This window comes from Prionailurus bengalensis, chromosome D2 (assembly GCF_016509475.1).
Source record: "Prionailurus bengalensis isolate Pbe53 chromosome D2, Fcat_Pben_1.1_paternal_pri, whole genome shotgun sequence".
Classification (NCBI taxonomy): Eukaryota; Metazoa; Chordata; class Mammalia; order Carnivora; family Felidae; genus Prionailurus; species Prionailurus bengalensis.
In genome coordinates, this window is record NC_057351.1 from 2813586 (window position 1) to 2829259 (window position 15674).

The window sequence follows — 15674 nt, forward strand, 5'->3', positions numbered from 1 at the left end:
TTACCTTATTTATATTCTAAGATCATATATCTTGTTCTTTCCTGGTTTTCCCATTCATATTTCTTTTTCTGAAATGTGTCTGGGATTATAAGTAATTGTATTTTCCAATGATTTGACTTTGCACTAAGGTGTGAGTAACTAGTAGATATGACTGGAGCAGGAGCCATAAGCATTTTAGGAATGGAACATATTAATTCAAGTAAATTTATGCCGTATTTTAGTTTGAATAAACTTAATTAATTCCAAGTAAATCCATATAATAGTAAGATGTGTTTTCAAGAAAAGAATTGTATTAATCATTTCCTATAGACTTGGTACCCCATGAGAGAATTAAACTAGCATCAACATTGCTTGCTACCTACAGAAAAGCTGAACAAACAAGACAAGTCATGTTACTTTAATATACTTCAATTATTTAAAAGATTCTAGCTTGAATCTGAGAAGAACGTACATATGTGAATTGGCTATGTCATATTCCATACATATGAATAATAATCCAATCACTGGGTGAAAAGCAACACACTATTTTGTTACTTCCATCAATGTTTTTTTTTCTTTATTTGAAAAAAAGCATTTTTAAAAGAACTGAATATCCGTATGGAATGCTTTCTTTGAATTGGAGTCTAAATCAAATTTGCCCACTATAACTTCTTAAAATTTGATAAATTGATAATAGTTCAATGATATGCTATATACTAGTGTCAAGATTTCTCACTTAGAATTTCTTTCTAGTGAAAATCTAATTCTGATTGCCACTAAAAAACTAAGATAAAATTCTCCTTAATTGAAGTTATTTGATGTATATCATAATAATGAGATATATTGTTTTTGTCTTCCAAAACTTAAAATGGATTTAATTTTAATTAAATGTTGAGCATCCTTGGTTCAAATTATGTTTGGTTTGATGTGATCTTGTATGTTTTTAATATATCTTGCAAGCCATGGAAAGGAAGAGCCCATCCATTCCTTGTCAAACAATAATTAACAAGAATAGCAATAATGCAGCTTTGGCCCAGTGTTTGTTCATCACACCATCTCAGTCCACTGGATTATCACTCTTAAACTGGAGTTTAATAAAGAGTTTGCAATTTGGGGGACACCTTAGTGGCTCAGTCAAGTGTCCAACTTCGGCTCAGGTCATGATCCCACAGTTCATGGGTTCGAACTCCGCTTTGGGATATTTTGGCAGCTCAGAGCCTGGAGCCTGCTTCAAATTCTGTGTCCCAACCCCAGCCCCCCTCTGCTCCTCCCCCACTTGTGCGCGCGTGTGCGCTCTCTCAAAAATGAACACGTAAGATTTTTTTTTAAAAAAGAATGCAATCTAAAGATTCTACTTGAATGAAGTTTGATGACCAGTTTTCTCCAAAACCACTAGTCCATTTTCAGGTCTGCCACTGTAGTTAGCAGGAAAGAGCTGGGTAGTAAACTTCTGGGATAACCAGATTTAAGGCAGTGAGCCAGCACCCCGTGGGGCCAAGGTCACATTTCTCTGCTCAGGGACATGCTACCAAGTGAGACCATTTTAGCCTCTTAGTCTGAAGTGTATCCGTTTATTGCTTCTTGCCTTTCAGAGAGCTTTTACAAATACTGTGACATACCATCCTTAAAATAGCACAGTGGGAAGGAAAGACACATATTCTTAAATTGCGGTTAAAAAGAATTTGAAGACAGAAATTAAGTGACTTGGTAAGATCAAATAAGTCGTTGGCGTGAGAATATAATTTGAGTAACTTTTTAAAAAGAATCCATACCTTTTTATTAACCCATACCAACCAGCATCCTCTGGTGCTAGATGTATCTGTATGATACGTACTCTACATATTTAACATACATGATGGGGTATTTATATGTGGGGAACTCCTTCCTTATGTGTACCTCTACTAGGTGATAAATATTAGGCAGTCAGTATATGGCTGCAGAATTAAAAACTAACCATTGAGAATTACAAAGCTTGGTATGTTTATATGATGTATGTTTAAAGTTCTTCCTTCTTTGTCTCTCTACTCAGATGTCTCTGTTACTAACTAATTTGAACCCAAATGGTGGGCTTATTCTGTACGAACCATTGACTCTCCCCCTGTTTTACTTGTTCAGACCATTCACCATCCTTCCCGATACCTTGCCTTGTATGCCGTTGATTGCAGGAAAAGAAGGGTGGACGGGTCTGAATGCATGTGAATCCCTCATGACTGCTGATAAACCAGCAGGACACCAGTGATTTCCTGTCGGTTGGCTACAAGACATTTTCACCGCTGACAAATCCTAAAGATACATTGACATTATCTTTAGGAGCATATAAGACATCAAAGAATGTAATAGAATTAGCCAGTTCAGTGTATTCGTTCAGGGATTTATATACTCTATACAGACAGTAAAGCAAAAAGGATTTGTATGACACATGAGAAAGAACAGGTTCATTCCTTGAGATGTTCAAAATGGTATTAGCCCTACACACTTCTGCGACAGCTGTTAGCGTCTGTATTCCTGGCAATACAGACGTAGTTTATGAAGCAAATTAAAAGTGCTAGAAATGTACTTTAGTTTTTATTTATCAGGGTAAAATATTTTGAATAATAGTCTCAGAAGAAAACAAGCTTTTTCTAGGCATTGTTCATTTAGATTTGAAACAGGACCTTGAGACTTATTGGTACATGATATTATTTTCTTTATAATACTAACTAGAAACGTAGTGTTGTTTTTTTTTAATGCATTATTCAATTTCTTTTTATTTATTTATTTATTTATTTATTTATTTATTTATTTAAATATATGAAATTTATATTTTTCTTCTTGCTTATCAAGAATGAGCATCGTTCACCTTTAAGATTGTGAAAATGAGCATTGTAAATATTATATCTAAATCTGCTTCCTTGCTACAATATAGAAAGCTCTAGAAAGGGATTGAAGAGACTGGTGTCAAGGCTGGACTTTGAAATTTGCTAAGTAACAGATGAGTTAAACCATTGAATTCTCTTCGTCCAAGTTCTCTCTAACATAATGTTGCACGGAACTGGTTTTCAAGGTTTGAACTAGGTGCCATGGTGTTACAATGCAGATTTCCCAGCTTTCTTCTTGTGCTGGATTCCCTCATATATTTGAAAATATCAGGGTATTAATGTCCATTATATGTTTAACAGGTGCCATCTGTTCATGCATATTTTATAAGCAATTTTAAAAGCACACCTGTTTGAGCAGCACTGAGAGATACCAGAACAATCATAGGCTTAGAATCATATGAACCTCATTATGAATTCTGGCCTTCCTACCTAGCAGGAAATACATCAGCCATAATGTTAACCACTTTGAGCCTCAAGTTTAAAATTCTTTAGCATAGTAGGGATAATCCTCATCTGGCAAAGTTGTAAAGAATAAAACTACTGTGTGTTATGCCTACACGTAGAATACTTCCTATTCTGAATGATGCTTTGTAGTTAGATATATTACTTTCCCTAATGTAAATATATTTTAATATTAATATTCATAGTTTCAAAAGTTCCTAGCTTTGTATTTAATAGAGACCGTATGCCCAGTAAATGTTATTAACTCTCTTGCTATGATTTTAGTGCACTTTTAACCAATATTTGTTTATTATAAAGATATACATTTTTTAATGTTTATTTACTTTTGAGAGAAGGAGAGACAGAGCACGAACAGGGAAGGGGCAGAGAGAGAGAGAGAGAGAGAGAGAGATACAGAATCAGAAGCAGGCTCCAGGTTCTGAGCTTGGCATTGACCGCAGAGCGGGTAATTCTAGGCAAATATTAACTAGATAAAAAAAACCCACCAATGAAATTGAGAAATTACTCAACTTTTATTGTTGGCAATGATGTTTGAGTTAAGAATTTTGAATTTTAAGTGTCATTCAGTTTGCTGCTGGCAGTTTTCAAACAATCTTTTCTTAAGTAAACTGACAAAAATTAGATAGTACCGGCGATGAAATAATATAAGCCTGTAATACTATTTCAACTAAACAACTTTCCTTACATAATTGTATTTTATTCTGAATATAGTAGTATGCAATTTGCATTACATACAGAAAAATAAGTTTATTATTGATTTAAAATAACATTAGAAAAATGGTAATTCATAACAAAGCATGCTTGAATTATCTCCAAAAATATTATTTTCAAATAAATTGAAGTGAAAATTAAAAAAAAAAAAATTAAAAAGGAAATAAGACTTTGGGGCACCTGGCTGATTCAGTCAGTAAAGGATATGACTCGATCTCAGGGTTGTAAGTTTGGGCCCCATATTGGGTGTAGAGATTACTTTAAAAAAATCTTTAAGGAAAACAACAAACAAAACTTGAAGATGGATTATGCAATGCAGTGAAGTACATTTTTCATTATTTGCTTCATCATAGTGGAAACTAGTTCTTTATACACTCAACTCCCAAGTCGTGGCCCTAACTGACCGTATGCATTAAGGAGACGGTTTACTTCTGTTGGTTGACTGGAATGTTTAGGAGGAAAAGCAGTGGCTATGGTGATTGGTTTTTTACCCTATCTTTAACTTCTTTTTGGATCCTGATTAATTTACCCAACTGTATTTTAAATCACTCTCAAATAAAGGAAGACCAAAAAAAAAAAAAAAGAGAGAGAGAGAGAGAGAGAGGGACAGAGGGAGGAAAGAACGGAGAGGATGGGCAGTGTATCTGTCTGGGTAGGAACCTTGATAATGAGGTAGTAATATTTATTGCTAATGAAAGCATTCCAAACACACACACACACACACACACACACACACACACACACACACACCTCCCTTTAATGTGTGAGGAAATAAGAAGTTAAAAAAAATAATAATAAGATGCTCAAACTAATTAATCAAAGCAGAGGCAAAACCAGGATTCAACCCAGGTCTGTGTTACTCCTGAGCCCATACTCTTAACTCATTTCCTCAAGAAAAAGCCCAGACATGCACCTAGGTTTTTAAACCTCAGACTTAGCTACCACACATTTAATTTTGTCAGTTACATTGACCTTTGTGATCTGTGCTTAAAGGTACAATAAAAGCAAATATTAAGCTGAAACACTTGGAGAGAAGTAACTGGCTGATGTCTGTTCACATTGAAGAAGAATGAATGGGGCCAATTTGAAGAGCCAATTTCAAAAAAAAGCATCGCCATTAAAATGAACAAGAGGAGATCTGGATTTTACAAAAGGAACTGAAGTGCTAGTAAAATATTTTTTTTAATTTTTTTATTACGTTTATTTATTTTTGATAGAGAGAGACAGAGCACAAGTCAGGGAGGGGCAGAGAGAGAAAGAGACACAGAATCCAAAGCTGGCTCCAGGCTCTGAGCTGTCAGCACAGAGCCTGAAGTGGGGCTCGAACTCACAAACCACGAGATCATGACCTGAGCCCAAGTCGGATGCTGAACCGACTGAGCCACCCAGGCGCCCCAGTAGTAAAATATTTCAAAAATAAATTATCTTCCTGTAATCAGGGCAAGGAATAGAGTTTTGCTAATATGTTCCTTAGGGTGAAATTTTATCATCATTTAGGATCCAGGAATCAGTGTTAAAAGCAACGATCTGATCATGTATTTCTTCTTAGTTCTGAAAGTAACAGTTTCTATCAATTATCATCATTAACCATGTGTGTCTATTGTTACAAAAATACTACATTTAACTTAAATGTCTCAAGCAAAAAGTTATTTGAGTAGTTACCTTTGCATATGGCGAGTAAGTTCAGCCTGGAATTAGAAGGTTGTTCACACTGGCTCATCTAGCTGGACGGTGCTTCCTGGACCACTGTCAGGAGGATGTTAACTCTGTGATCTTAGTCAAGGTACCCTTCCAGACATCAGAATTTGCTGAGCCCTTTTCACCTTTTGGAAAAGAATGGGTACAGAAATAGTTCCCTTAAGGCACAGTTCTTCAGGAAGAAACACAAAGAGCACAGCATGGAGGGAGAGAGGGAGGAGGAATAATCTACAAACAAACTCATGGCCAGGGGCCTGCGCCCAGTGCACCCTCTCTGTCTAACCAGAAATACGTGCATTCAAAGGCATGAGGACAGCGTTTAAGAGCAAAGTGCTTCGTCTAATGAATCTTTTCCAGTCTTGTTCTCAAAACATGCAAACACAGAAGATACTATTTGTTAGGGCACACTGTGGAAGACGCTTGCACCTATTTATGTCAGAGGTGTCTACTACAGTGTTTTGGCAACCGAAGGACCTTCCCAAGCGCCGTCACGAATGTCACGAATGGTGTCAGCGTCCATCTGGAACCGTTCTTAGCACACCTTAGAATCAAGCAAACAAATCCTGAAAGGCCTGCTGATTTGCCTTTAATACACTTCTTGAAAATCATGTTTGCCTTTAAACTAAAATACCCTGGGGGTATATGGACTCTTGACCGTGATCCCCTAAAGCTTTATTAAAATAAATAACTTTGGCGCAGACTAAGCAGGATTCTGGGGAGACCAAGATGAGAGACAAGAGCAGTGACAGTCTTGCCCTTCATAAAGACTGCACGCGGGGTGGGGGAGGGTGGGTGGCCAAAAGTGCTGCAAAAGTAAAACCCAACCTACCCCTGAGGGCAGGTGTTATAAAGAGGGCCATATGGTTTCATTAGCATAAGAAGAGGGGCTCATTCTCTTGTTTGAAAAATCAGATGGAGCTAATTTTTGCAAGCCATCCTATTAATTATGAGCCCTTTGTCTAGACTGGAGGACAGTAGGTAAGTCAACTATTAAACAAAATTTACCGTTGAGTGATTTTATCTTCCAAAATGGCATAGACTTCTTGGAAGAAAAGGGTTGTTCATGTAGTCTAGATTTACACTGCTCATTCTCTTGGTGGTTGTGTCTGGGAATTTAATGACCAGAACATTACCATGCCCCATGTTCTTTTCACCAAAAATGGAGTCCTCTGTGACATATTGAATTGTTTGGAGATTTTCTAGAAATGCGTGTCAAGGGTGGCATAATTAACTAAAATCTTCTATTTAATTCTATAATTTGTGATTATATTTCATTGCTGGGAATATTTCCCTCTATGTAGCTAAGAATCCCTAGGAACAAAAGTCTAAATAAAGAAGTTTAATGGATTCTTATGGAAAACAAGATAGATTGATTACTTGGTTAACTCACTCGTTCTGTAAATCTTTGGGTGCCTAAAATGTAGTTGGCATTTCACAAAACTTTGTGTAGGGAAGTGTGCAGATAGAGTTAGCATAGCAGGCTGGGACCATTACCCTTAGGAAGACCTGCTTACAAGGTTGAACCCTGGCTAGCACTTAGGAACTTGGGTTTCTTGAAAATCCCCATCATTATTAACTAATAAGCGTGGCGTACTGTACATGAATTATTTGTACAAACAATGTGGTTTTGGCTAAACAACTGCTTCCCTTCTGAGAGTCTGGAGTTTTCATACATGCTGGGCAGTGAATATTAAGTGCCTAATGAGCTCCTTTGATGGACAGAACTCCACACATATTCTCACAACCCACTGCTGGAAGAATTAACTGCATCTCTGTGACTCCAAAGGGAAAGAGGTCTTGGAAGCTTGCACCTGGTTTCCTCTGAACTTTGATGTGCCTTTTCTCTTTGTTGATTTTGCTTTGTATCCTTTCACTGCAATAAATCATAGCTGTGAATATGCCAATATCCTGAGTTCTATGAATCCTCGTAGTGAATCATCCAACCTGAGTGTGATCTTGGGGACCCATGGCACAGGAAACACACACACACACACACACACACACACACACACACACCCAGATTGTGATCTCTAGGACTATAATTTTATTTGTACATGAGATACAGAAGCAAAATCTTTTAGATTAGTGGTTCTTAATTAATAGTGACTTTGCCTAAGAAGAGACATTTGGCACTGTCTGGAGACACTGCTGGTTATCACAGCTGGGGGACGAGGAGTCATCCAGTGGGTAGAGAGAGGTTAGGGATGTTGTTGAACATCAGCATCAGCGGGTAGGCCATCCGCTACTACAAATAATTGTCTGGCAAAGAAAAAAAAAAGTCAATAGTTCTTTCTTAAGAAATTCCATGTAAGAGTGCAAGATAATATTCAATCTAATACCCAAAAAAAGAATGTGGAACATAAGTACAAAGGCAGAATGCACAAAGAAAAATTATTTAATCAGAATTGAAGTAGCTCCCACACCCAAAACCCCTTGGAATGCATATGGAAGTCCTGGATGCTGAAATGTTGGTATCCCTTCCAAGTAGTCTATGTACCTACATGGTCCCCAGTGTCTAATGAATAGATTGTTTTAAATACAGAATTTTTTTTTCAGTAGGAAAAGCACCAGAGAACCTCTCTTGCAAGATATAAATAACTCTTACATACTGTAAATGTAGAGGATGCAAACATTACACATGTATCCTATTGATAACAGGAAATGCATTTGGGACACAGAATTTCAGGTGCTTATGATCTCTGCTGTAATTCTGGCAGTGGTTCTGCAAACTATATTCCTAGTATTAACAATAAATGGGCAATAAAATGATTACCTTATATTGTTCCCTCTTTAAATGAATTCTTACATTCTGTAGAAATAATGTAAATGATAATGGCAGGGCTATGGGTTTAATAAATAAATAAATGAGAGTCTTTTAAACTTTGTACCCACAAATGGAGGCTATTCTCAATATACTGGTGTGGTGAGTTTAGGGGGAAAAGACAATGAGATAAGCCTTCAGGGACTTCCAGTTCAATAAGAACTTGGTCTTCATTGTTAAGCCGGCAGGTGGATAGTAGGCAAATTGTTGTAGGAGGGAATAGGAATGCATAGGTTCAGCCATGGTTGTTTCCAAGTAGAAGCTGATATATAACATAGATGGACATTTTGGAAGAGAATAAATCAGAGATCTTCTGGGCTATGAAATTGTACCAAATTAACCTTGGGATCCATCCAGGACATGTGAGAGCAATATTATGTAAATGTGGATTTTTGGTGATAGTTCAGGGTAAATAAAGCATTTTCAAGTCAGAAACAGTCATATTACAGAGATCCTACTTACTGATTGTATGGCATTAGGGAACTTATTTATCTTTTTTATATGTTTATATGAGAGAACAAGCAGGGGAGGGAAAGAAAGAGAGGGAGAGAGAGAATGCCAAGCAGGCTCTGCACTGTCAGCACAGAGCGTGATGTGGGGCTCGATCCCCTGAACCTTGAGATCATAACCTGAGCCAAAACCAGGACTTGGACACTTAACTGACAGAGCCACACAGATACCCAGTAAGTTATTTATCTTTATTGAGTCTTCTTATCTTGTAAATTTGTGATGTGATTGTGAGGGCTAGATAAGGCATCTTGAGGTGCAGCTTAAAGTAAGTGCTTAATTTCATATTTCGCTGTTGTGTTCTTGTAGTGACTTGTTCCTCCCATGTGATGCATCCCAATGAAGGGAAGCATGGATACACTCTCCACTTCCTGGTAAACTTAGTTAGATCATTTGTGTTGGTGGACACATGGGGGGGGGTGGGCACATGGGATACAATGACCTATGGACAACAGAAGCTGACAAAGCAGAGAGACATGTGCGGCCACCCCCATCACTCTTGCAGGAAGGCTCTTCACCTGGAATAAGCGATGCCTCCGAATGGTCAAAAGTAGGAATGAGACACTTGGCCCTAGAGTCACTGTTCTCAGTGGTTAAGCAGCACATTCCTCCCCATGGCTGCACATTAAGGGCTCCATGAAATACAGCTAGAATTAGCTGTTCTTTCATGTGGTATAGAGTTCTGGAGTTTACTGTTTGGGGTAAAAGTGCTGAAAGACCACTTTAAAGCCAAAAATATCAAAGAATCTAAAACTTGGCGGCTTGGGGCATGTTTTGAAACGATAAAAAGTAATGACAACATGATAGCGAAAGTTTAAAGAGGAAGATTTAGTCAATTTGGAGGTATTTCTCTCACTGTCCAGAGACAAGGATATTCTGACTACTATTCCTATCAATTCTATGCCTATTACCCTAAATTCATGCTAGACTACTACAGCTCCGAGAAAATATCCCATAAATATGTCTTTGTTTCTGTAATTTATGGCTCAGTCAACAATATTGTAACTAGTGATTAGACTTTCTAGACATTTAGAGGCTATTAAATGAAACATGCTTATTAAAGAAACGTGCTGTCCGATATCCAGGCCTTCACTGCACAATGATGTTGCTTGTGTATATTAACCAGTTTCTAAGCCAGTGAGTTCTGTTCATGCCCCATCCACACTTTCCTAACCATAATCAATGTTATATTAGCTGATAAAAACCAAACCAAACCAAAACAAAATAAAACAACAACATCAAGAACAACAACAACAACAACAACAACAACAACAACAACAACAACAAAACAGTTTCTAGGCCTGCCTGCATTGTGAAAACCCCGCAAGGTAATAGCACCAGTCTGATTTCAAGTTCAGCGCCACATTTGATATGTTGTGAAAGCAACCCTTGCAGCCATCATTCATCAGTAGACACAAGCCTACTTAACCGAGGACTCTGCCCTTATGAGAGACGTTATACAGTGGTTGATTCTTTTTGTCTGTTCTGTGCAACACTTGTGCTTAGATCACTTTCTTTCCTATTTACATTCCTTTCACTGTGTATGTAAAGGATTAGTTTCTGTTTTACCTTTCAGTGAATAGTGTTTCCTATGGTTACGGACAATCAGCAAGCTAATTTCATCTGAGCTCCAATCACAGGCAATTTATAAAATCTTAGAAGAACACAGGTAGGTAGTCAGTAGTAATCAACTTAGCTTTGGTGGGACAATTTATTTTTATGTCATCTGCCTGTCACAAGCCTGGTGAGTTGATTTGAATCATCGAGGTATGATGGCTTTTGAAAGACTTTTGATTTTTCCCCTTCTCATGAAGTACTTATTAACAAAATGGTGGGAAAAGCCTGTATTCAAAAATTAACATAATTTCATATCATGAAGGAAATTTTACTTATGAAATACAGTTAGTGATGGAATTATTATTATTTTTTTTTTAGGAAGAGGGGCCTTTGCAGTTTGTGGGTAACATTATAAAAGAGACATTTGTAAGAAAAGACAACATGTTTCTAGGGAAGTGTGTAGGATTGTCCTCTCCTATGTCCTCCTTAGAGGAGTGGTGTGTATTTACCTGGATTGCTGCTTAGACTTCCCACAAATTTGTTACTCAGAACTCTATTTATTATAATATACTATCGGAGTAATAATTATTCCCAGAAGGAGGTGTGCATCTTTTTGGAATCCTTGCCATTTCCTCTAATATATAAATTCTGACTTTGATAACATTTTATAACTACCTCCCATATCCTCTCTGTTTTCTATGTCTTTCTTAATTCACAGCATACATTTCTGTAATATTTTGGTTTTCTATTTGAGTGTCTAACAGATTAAAAGGCAAAGACGCTTTATGATAGTCACATGCTGCGGTCAAATAATATGTTAACTTTGATCATTTATGGCAGCTGCCTCCAGTTCCAGCATGTAGGGATTTTCCCCCTAAAAAATGTGTTTTCTCTTGTGATTTGGTTTACTTTTGTGCATTGGTTCTATCTTTCTGTTTAACAAATTATCCCAAATCTTAGTCAGTAAGGCAACAACCCTTTACTGTCTCACAGTCTCTGTAGGTCAGAAGTCCAGGCAGTGCTTCACGGGGCTCTCTGGGTCTGAACACCTCACGAAGCTCAGGGAAGGTGTCAGTGGGGCCACAGTGGTCTGGGGGCTCCCCTGAGGGTGAGTGGACACACTTCCATTCCTTACTCAAGAGGTCGCTGGCAGGATTGTTTCTCCTGGGCTCTTGGATGAGGGGTCCTCAGTCCCTTCCTTACTGGCTATAGGCCAGGGGCTTCCCTCACTGTCATTACATGGATCTTTTCCATGAAGCAGGTCACGCCAGAGAGGACAAGTTAGAAGCCAAGACCCTGTGAGCAAGAAAAGCATCACAGTGTTCTGGTGTTTGATCTAAGAAGCCATTAATCTCAAGCATGATTAATCTCAAACCCTCTGTCATGCGGAGTGGAAAGGATATGAACATCAGGAGAGGAGCATCACTGAGAGCCCTTTCAGAAATTGCCTGCCCGTGTGCGTGTGTGTGTGGTGTTTTATGAAAATAAAACGCTTCTTTTAAAACAATCTGATTTTACTTTCTTTATCTTTATTTCTCAAATATTTTAGAATGTAACCCATCATCCTCATGATGAAGAGAAATTTCAGGACACATTATGCCACCTCCAGTGTGTAGGAACGCACACAAAGCACAACATGTGTTACGATACAGACATGACTTTTGCCTCTATCTTACATTGGAAAGGATATGTTCGTGTCTCCCTCTCCTTAGTATCTGAAGGGGTGGTGATTTACAATGACTGGATTAAAGTGTACTTAGAAACCAAATTAAGAACTGTACTGTTGGGTATTAGGATAATCGTATTAAAGTATGGCTAAGTGGGCCCACGTGCCTTCTCATCATCTATAGATTTCTTGCCCTATTGTGTCATCTTTTTCTATTTGCATGCACCAAATGTGGCTTTCAAAATAGGACCTTTAGATAAAATATGTCTGTAGCATCATGCCCCTGACAGCCATATAACAACATGTAGGGAAAAGGGTTCACTTGGAAGATAAATCCTAAATAAACTTGTAAGTTCTTTCAGAGTATTTATTACACCTTCTCCTCATGTATCCAGTACTTATGTCTCAGATTTCACTAGTTTAAAAATCACATTGTCCTCAAATGCCCGAGTAAAAACCCTGACCCCGCTTTACTTGCTTATATGTAAGAATTCAATCATTTATGAGGTGTTTACAGATTTCCAGGGACATGTGTCTGCTCCAAAGTCTGTATTGGTTTTTACATGACACCTGCATTTACCATCTGGCTCCAGATCAGAACCTGTAACCACTTTTCTTCAAGGTCCTCATCCTGCACGTCACATCCTTCTGGGTCTCTTGGTGCCCACGTGGCTTTTTGTGAAACACTTCAACTGAGTGGGGGACACCTATCCATCCTTTCTGCAAATACAGTGAGCATAGACGCAAGTCTTCAATTTTTAACAAAAATTATGCTGAAGATTGTAAGATAGTGATGAAAATTTTATCACAAAGACATTTAAAATTCAGTATGTGATATGGCTATTCTCAAAGGACACAAATCCTTACATCTCTGTGGACGTCCTCTGCTGCGAAATACATCACCTGTGAAAGAGGTGACTTTTTAAAATACAATCTTGAGATCTTATGGGTTTTTTATACTTTTCGTGCCGTGAACTCATAGGGACTGGGTTCCCGCAGCTCAGGCTCCTCTCTATGTATTCTCACAAGGTGCACTTCTCTGGGTGGGGCAGGCTGGCGCTTCAGCTGAACCCAAGTACCTTTCTCTTTGGCTTCCTTCTTCCTCTGATCATTTTCCTTCACATGCTCCAGGAAGGCTCTTTGAGGGCTTAATATGCTCAGTATATACATTAATTCTCTCAGCAAGAATCTCACCCTTACTTGGTCGGTTACAGCAATGCCAACAGCATGCTGGGTAACACTATGGACCCTTCCAGTTTTGCCATGGGGACATGGGGGGGGGGGCTCTCCTTTATGAACACTGCCCATTCCCTTGATGTCCCCAATATCACCTTTCTTGTAGATTCGCATGTATGTGACCAAAAGAACAACTCCATGTTTTCTAAAAGGCATAGAGAACATACAGCGGGTACCTCTCCTCTTTCGCTTTGTGTGGGTCATTTTGTGAATTATTGGAAGATGGCAGTTCTTGCCAAAAAAAAAAAAAAAAAACAAAAGTGAAACAGGTAGACTTCTTAGTAACCTAGGGCTGCCACCCTAAGGAATTATGGAAGTGCCCTTGGTATCACATTAGTTAGAGCCAGGTGTTACCTGTCTGGGATAGTGATTTGGTTATCTCGTGTACTTGGGTTACATAGAACTTTTAGCCACTCTGACGGCCATGACATAAAAACCTAAGTTAAAAGATGTGGACTCGTTACCATCATTTTAGCCAGGTTATTAATTTTACAAGCATTGTTGTCAGATGTATCTTCCAGAAGCAGTTTGCTTCCTTGCCAATGTTCACCTCCTGGCCCCACTGTAATCCATTCGAACACAGCAGCCCAAGTGACCCTTGGAGTGCCAAACCACATCATTCTTATGCAAAAAAATTTTTTAAAAAAGTCAGCGACTCCATCTCATTCTGAATAAAAGCCAAATTCATCCAGAGGGTGCCACATGGCCTTACCTCCTCTTAACTCACTGGGATTGTGCCCACCGTAGTTGCCACTTCTGTTTCTTGGCTCAGACCACAGAATTCTTCATCATTTTCCCAGCACATGTGACGCCCACGCCCCCCTGAGGGCACTCACACTGTCCTCTCTGCTGAGGACTCTCTCCCTGCAGTGTCCCTGAGCTTGGAGCCCTCACCGCACTCCCCGATGAGGCTGGCTCTGGCCAACCTGTTCAGCACTGTCCCCTCCTCCATGGCTGCGTATACACCTTGCCTCTTTTCCTCTGTACTTGAACACCTTCTGACACACTGAGCTTTTCCCCTGATGACTCCACACACTAGGATTTAACCTCCAAGAGGGCAGGACGAAAGGACATGAGTCTATCTGTTTTGTGTATTACTGTGCGTTGTTTTCTTCATTACTGTGGGTTTTTAAAATTTATTTATTTTGAGAGAGAAAGAGAGAGAGCACAAATGGAGGAGGGGCAGAGAGAGGGAGACAGAGAGAATCCCAAGCAGGCTCTGCATTGTCAGTGCAGACCCTGATGTGAAGCTCGATCTCAAGAACCATGAGATCATGACCTGAGCCGAAATCAAGATTCAGATGCTCAACCAACTGAGCCACCCAGGCACCCCTATTACTGTGTCTTCATGCATGATGTGTACTTGATAATATCTGTTAAGTTCATGTTACTTCTTTGCCAATGATCATGGATCTTAGGCAAATCAGTTTCCAAGTTTGGAAAAATCTGAGATGTCATCAAAGTCATTCCTCACTTCACAGATGGAATAAATGGGGCCCAGAGAGAACACACAGCTATTTTCAGTAAAAGTGGAATTAGAAAGCTGCCCTTTTTTTTAACTCTTTAACAAAGGTGGGTACAAGTGATTTACATAACTCCATACTTAGAGTAGCAGGAGCCTAAAACTCCTTCCAGTTTTAAACGTTTAGAAATCACTAACCTATCGTGTTCATTGTGTTTTATTTTACTCTTAATGGAATTGTTCACTTCTCATGTGACATTCACTCTTACCTTTCCACCCCACTTTCTTCACTCTGCTATTTATTCAGTAATATTGTAATAACTGTGATGTGTAAAATACACTTGCAGTAAATGTTTCCAAGATGGGTTCTAGCCTGTGGTTATGGCTTTATGATGTCCGTATACGAAAGCAGAAATGTCTCCCTGCCTCCAGGATAGAGGGCCACAAGACAGCGGGGACTGACTGGGGCTCACCTTAGGGGCACCACTCTTGTCACTGATGCATGCCTGCCTTCGGATCACTTAGCACTGTGTCTAGTAGCAGGGGGCGGGGGGGCTGAGTTGCACAGGGAGTTAATGCTCCCTTCGATCAGTGGGAAACAGGAGTTTGCCTATGATTTTTGTCCCCCTGAAAAGAGTTTATTTGGCCTGTTCGATGACAGTCCTTCAAAATCAAGTGAGTGATGGCCCATCACACCTGCAGAGACCTGCTCAGAAA

The 15674-nt window shown here is 38.9% G+C and overlaps 1 protein-coding gene and 1 pseudogene across 7 annotated transcripts in view; one reads left to right on the top strand and one right to left on the bottom strand.

The window, feature by feature from the left end:
- PCDH15 (protocadherin related 15) overlaps positions 1–15674 on the top strand; it is a 1256363-nt gene that overhangs the window by 369262 nt on the left and 871427 nt on the right. The gene's annotated exons all lie outside the window — the stretch shown is intronic.
- Positions 9180–14684, bottom strand: LOC122492653 (annotated as a pseudogene).